Source organism: Phoxinus phoxinus (assembly GCF_949152265.1).
Source record: "Phoxinus phoxinus genome assembly, chromosome: 6".
Classification (NCBI taxonomy): domain Eukaryota; kingdom Metazoa; phylum Chordata; class Actinopteri; order Cypriniformes; family Leuciscidae; genus Phoxinus; species Phoxinus phoxinus.
The window spans coordinates 16,697,806-16,703,740 of NC_136881.1; positions in this window are offsets into that span (position 1 = coordinate 16,697,806).

The window sequence follows — 5,935 nt, forward strand, 5'->3', positions numbered from 1 at the left end:
TGAACAAACTCTAACGGTATGTTTTGTTTAAATAAAAAGTCAGTTATATAGTTTGAGTTATCGCAGACCTGTACGTCTCGGGAACTGTTAACTGAACACACTGCGCTTGGCGTTTTGCGCGAGCATCATGACAAGCAGATGAGTGTGCTGTGCACGCGCGTCTGTACATGCTGTTCAGAAGAGGGCGGAAAAGACTAAAAAATGTAATAATTATAAGATTAAAGAAGATTTATAAGATTAAAAAAAAAAAAAAAAAAAAAAGATTAATATTTTTGTTTGTTTACCTGTATGTGACTCCGTGACATGACTGTAGTAGGCCTACTAAATGAAAAGAAAGACAACTTTAATATTAATGTTGTCCACCAGAGGCCAGGAAAAGAAATCCATTATGGTATCTCTGTGGAATGTTGAATGCACCACTACAAATGTACAAAAAATGCATAGAAATTAATTTGTAACCATTGGTTACCATTGGTTTTGGTACACACTATTACCTCTTAAATTTTATATAATTAGTTTGTAAATAAATATGTGATCTCCAAAATGCTTATAGATTATTAAATATAGCCACATTTTTTGTCCTAATGATATCCCAACATACAGTATTTGTCAGTTGTCATATTGAACATCTGTCTAATTAAAATTAGGAAACAATGAGATAATCAATCTTGTCTAAAATACTAGCTATTAGCTAGTAGTGTAAAATATTTTTTAAAGATACACTTAAAGATAGGCTACATCTTTTTAATGACACGTTCAATTTGAAAAGATACGTGGAAATTGTATCACTGCACATGAGACATTCTTTGATCACGATTAGCCTAGCACTAGGTGAGGCTATAGGCTATAGGTCTATATTAATTTTAATTTTTGCTTTACTTATTGTTGAAAAGGTATTGTTATATTATTATTATAGTATTTTTAACATTATTTATTTCAAACAAAAGTTTTGGAGTTCTGAGGTCCTTTTTTTCACCAAAGAGCGCAGTGATGCTCTTCTGCCCTCTTGTGTTTGGATGAAACATTTTAGCCAGAATATTTTTCCTGTTAGCTTGAAATGCTATTGAAAATGCTTATTCTCTGTTTAACTTGTTAAACAGTTAAACATCGAATGACATGCGTTTTTTTTTATATTTTATCAGATCCCCCTGAAAATGGTGAAAGTTCACGTTCTGAAGAAATATTTGTATTTAAAAAAGTTTTTATTATTATTAGAGAATTATATTTAGCATCTGTTTGTTATAACTCAAGCTGTAAACATTTGAATGGAACTTTAAAGACAGCATAACTAAAAGCTTTAGGCTTTAGACATGCTTTAAAGGCATGTCTGTCAAAGTTTTGTTATTATGCCTTATAATTTCTGTAGGCTACTGAATACTGTGCAGGCCATTTATTCAAGTACACCTGTTCTGGACTAGGCTACGTGTTTGTGCTTTGTACAGAAACAGTAGCTATATACCATGTGTAATATAATCATGGACACATTTAGCTGCATTGACGTTTGTCTATTTGTACTGGAACAACACTGGAGTGTTGTTGTCTTTAGTGCTTGTGTGCGACTAGGACAATACCAAGGTAGGGCTTAGCTGTCTTCCCTCTAAATACATAAAATAATCATTACATTTTATATCACAAAAACATTTCTGAAACATCTCTAATGCCAAACTTCTCTGCTCATTGTGCATGACTGTTTCCATATACACCCTGCTGTTTAAGGGCAGTGGCAAATATGGCACACAAAAAGTAATTGGACAACAATAAATGAACAAGATATGTTCAGTAACCCAAATATTCCAGAATCTGAATGTCACATATAAATGCTTGTTAAAGTCTTATATTAATATGTGTTGTGGGGGAAGAAGAGCCATGTGCAATCAAATAAAAGGTAACCCCATTGCTGCGGTTTGCTTTAACACAAGCTGTAAACACTTGGAGCGTTGAAAAGCATTTAAATGAAGTTCAAAATGTAGGTTCGGGAGGAGCCACTTCATCCCATTGACAAACTCTTCCGGCATCCCTCCTCCTCCAGTAAATTCTCTATCCTCTTATGCGCAATTCCATCATTCCAAACACCACGTTTTAACTCAGAGCTCAAGGCGAGCCTCGGGTTCGAGCCTCCTCCAAGGACAGCAAGCCAAGTTAGTTTACTATTAACCTTTAATGCTGAATGGGCAGGCGAATTAGTGAATTAACATTTATTTGCAGGAACATTCTACTACTTTTATGACAGTATATATTTTGATTTTGCGTGCCACTAACAAACATGTTATTTGTCTTTTTATGTAGGATATCTCTACAGATATTTATCTTCTGTTGAAATATCACAAAAGTATTATTTTAAAAATTACACCTTGTCTTCTCAATTACGCATTGTGCAGGACTCTCTCTCACATGCAACAGTTTGAGCCACCACAATGGCAAATGTGGAAAGAGTCATGTGACAGCAAACAAATAAAATGTAACCCCAATGCTGCGGTTTTCTTTAAACAAGTTGTAAAACCGTAATTGGAGCAAGATATATCTGTCTATGCATTTAGAAAATTATCTATGAAATATACATTTACATTTGAGGCGCTATTATGGTAAATGTGGCACGGTCTAATAACATTAAAAAAACATGTTAATGTAATGATACTAGGTAGAGGTTTATTGAAGGAGCTTTATTGAAATCAACATAGGACAAGCAAGATTACTGGACCGGAGAAAAACAATGGCTGGCAAAGCACAGACTTGAAGCAGGAAGACTTTCACCAGAAAGGGCAGAACAGGATACAACTCAGGTGGTTATTAAGGTAAGTATTCAAAAAGTCCTTATAGAGATGCATTCAACATAACTCAGGTAAGCTTACACAGCGGGGTAAAGTTAGTTTTAGGTTCGATATTCGCCAGACATTCGTTTTTCCATGTCACTGCTCTATAAAGTCGGCAGTCCGCTTATACACGCTAGTAGGCCTATAGACAGGTATAATCTCTCACAGTCTTTGAAACATGGCATCAAACTTAACTCAGGCAAGCCAGTCTGCCAGGAAATGCACCCCCTGATATCTGCATCATATCCATGAAACTTACCCTACTTAACCACATCAGTCCTAAAACTCAAAATGATTTGATGCTGGGAAGAACAGAGACACATTTTAGAGGGGGTGCTTATCACGGGAAGCCAGTCTGCCAGGAAATATAGATCGGCTGAATGGATTCGAAAACGGTAAAACTCACCTGTTTAACTCTAGGGGAGTTGGAAAATTAGCCTATTTCCAAATAAAGTGGAGTGTTCCTTTAATGGTCACCCAATGACAGGTTCATCGGATTAATATGTGCGTGTGTTTTTATGAAGCCAATCAAAAGACAGCAAAGTTGTGTTGAGGAAGCTCACTTTAATACCTCAGTTGGCTGGGAAAGTGAATAGCCAGAAAAGAAAGCATGGGGACATGCTGGTGGTAAATTTAACTTGTCTTTTATAATATTTTATTTACTTAATTGGCTGCTGCTGCCACCACCTTTAATTCTTTAAGCCAGTATGTTCTGGCACCAGAAGAAAACACCACCACAACTTAATTTTCATCAAAGTTTGTAGTTTTAGGGTGTTTTCACATTACAGTTCATTTTAAAAGAACCAAACCCAGTTCACTTAAATTGAACCAGAAAGGAAACCAGTTGAAAGTGACCTCAGTCCTTTAGGTGTTCACAATATAGTGAATATTTGTTGGTCCTCTTCAGCATTGAAGTGAATGCTCAGACCCTTTCTTATTGTAGTAGCTACTGTTCTGTTATAGCCTCTTTTCGGGGTGGGCAATATGACAAAAATATAACTCTTTTTTTCTGGAAAATCACGATTTATGATTTTATCCCGATTCTGTTTCATGTTTTTATTTTGTTACTTTTTTGCAAGTGACAGAACAGTACAAACAAATGATTTTCCTTATTTTAAAGATGCACATTACAAATGTGACGATCTCAGTGATTAATTCATTGTCTCGGAGTTACAGGTGACTGGCTGGAGTGATTGGTTGTACTTGATCGTAATTACCTCCTATAAGAGCCCGAGACAGAGAGAAGGAGAGGGGGAGAGGATTGAGCTGGTGTAAACCTTGGGCTGCTCTGTTCGTTTGGCTTGTGCTCTTGTCGGCTCGGAGAACTCTGGAGATGTGAGGAATACGGGAGACCGTATAGTTTCATATACGAACTTTGCACACAATTACTGACACACTGATTCCCATTTAGCCTATACTGATCCTCGATCTTCTTACAAACTAATAAATTCATTCATTGATTAATTATTGGTGGCGTGTGGAGACTCCCTTATTTTGTTATGCTCCAACAGAGATTGTAACACAAATAATCTACATAATATATAAAATAAATAAACAGTGTGTTATTTTTTTCAGCCACAGTAGGTGTAGGCATATTGAATAAACAAATGTAAAACAAAAAACACCACATAGGCCTATGGCTTCACTGTATAAATTATACATTGGTTCTTATTTAAGCTACTAAAGTTTTTCAGTGAAGAGCAGTGAGTTATTGTCTATTTTGTTGTTTTATTAACATTAAGGACTATAGCTGCAGCCTGTTTACGGTTTATAATATTATATTGCTGTCACATTTTTTAAGTTTTACAGTGTTTCGGAAGATTTCAAAATGTCTTACACTGCATCAGGAAAGGTTTGTGCCAGTATAAGTTGTTAGGATTTCCAGCCAAGTTAATGGCAGTCAGCAATGGTAATATTGAATGACACTTTTTATAACACATTTTGTATATTCTGCAATGATGTAAAAAAACAAAAACAAAAAAACAAGGGATTGACCATACAACTGATAAATTATTTGCATAAAAAAAAAAAAACCTGTCTAGTTTATCAGTGTCCATATAGGCGTGAAGAGAAGCACACAACAAAGAGAATCCGTTGCTGGAACTTTACTTATAAGATAGGTTTTCAACAACAGGTTGAACAGGCGATAGGTCTATGACTATCCCCACCTGAGCCTGCAAGCATATGCTAAATGTAAACAAGCAGTGAACTAATCCCCATGTAAATAACGACATAGCCACATCTGATTGGCTTATACGGCATAATGGCTCATTATGCACATATTAAATAACTGTAACTCAAACAACTTATTTACCTACCGAAACCTATAACCGTACAGATATCTTTAACACCAAGCATATCTGCTGACTCTGTTGATTTTCTCCTTGATTCTTTTAACTCAAAAGTTAAAAGTGTAATTGATGATATTGCTCCTGTGAAAGTCAGGAAGAGTGGTAGACAAAAGGCACCTTGGAGAAACTCAACAGCAGTGCAAAATTTGAAAAGACTATGCAGAAAAGCAGAGCGCATGTGGCGGAAGACAAAACTTGTAGTCCATTATAACATCTACAAAGACACCATCCATGCTTTCAATATGGAACTAGGCAAAGCTAGACAGACTTTCTTCTCAAATATTATTAACAGCAACTTAAACACACGCACTCTTTTTGCTACTGTAGAGAGACTGACAAACCCCCCGAGCCAGATTCCCAGTGAAATGCTCTCAGACAGCAAGTGCAGTGAGTTCGCTTCTTTCTTCTCTGAGAAAATCAATAATATCAGAAAGGTGATCAGCACATCCTTGAGTTGCACTGGGGTCAGACAGATCAGACCACAACCTGAGAAAGTAGTTACTATGTCTGATTTCAAAGAAATTGATGGCAAAATTTTGGAAGAAACCGTACAGCACCTTAAAACATCAACCTGCGCCCTTGACGCTCTTCCCACATCTTTCTTCAAAAGTGTGTTAAACAGCTTAGAAGCAGATCTCCTAGAAGTGGTAAATGCCTCACTTCTCTCTGGAAGTTTTCCAAACTCCCTGAAAACTGCAGTTGTCAAACCCCTCCTAAAAAAGAGTAATCTTGATAAGACTATATTAAGCAATTATAGACCGATCTCAAATCTTC